Below are 294 nucleotides of genomic sequence, written 5' to 3'. Positions count from 1 at the left end.
TGCGAGCTTAACTCAGAGGTAGGAAGTATATGAATGAAAATTTATATCTTCACAGTTGGCGCACATTGATCAACTTCTTTATAAGAATTGCATCGACGTTATGGTTATCTTATTATCATGCAATTCCCTTGATATAAATATAGAAGAGGGAATAATATCAATTGTTTTGTTAGGCTATCCTATACATTTTTCTTCTGAACTTAGTATATAATTATGTAGAAACGATTTGTTTTATATAAATAAAAAGTCAAAAGGTAAAAAAATCTGTGAAATACCTGACGGCTCAGCTGATTT

The sequence above is a fragment of the Penaeus monodon genome, chromosome 23 (genome assembly GCF_015228065.2).
Source record: "Penaeus monodon isolate SGIC_2016 chromosome 23, NSTDA_Pmon_1, whole genome shotgun sequence".
Classification (NCBI taxonomy): Eukaryota; Metazoa; Arthropoda; class Malacostraca; order Decapoda; family Penaeidae; genus Penaeus; species Penaeus monodon.
This window is presented reverse-complemented; position numbering follows the sequence as displayed.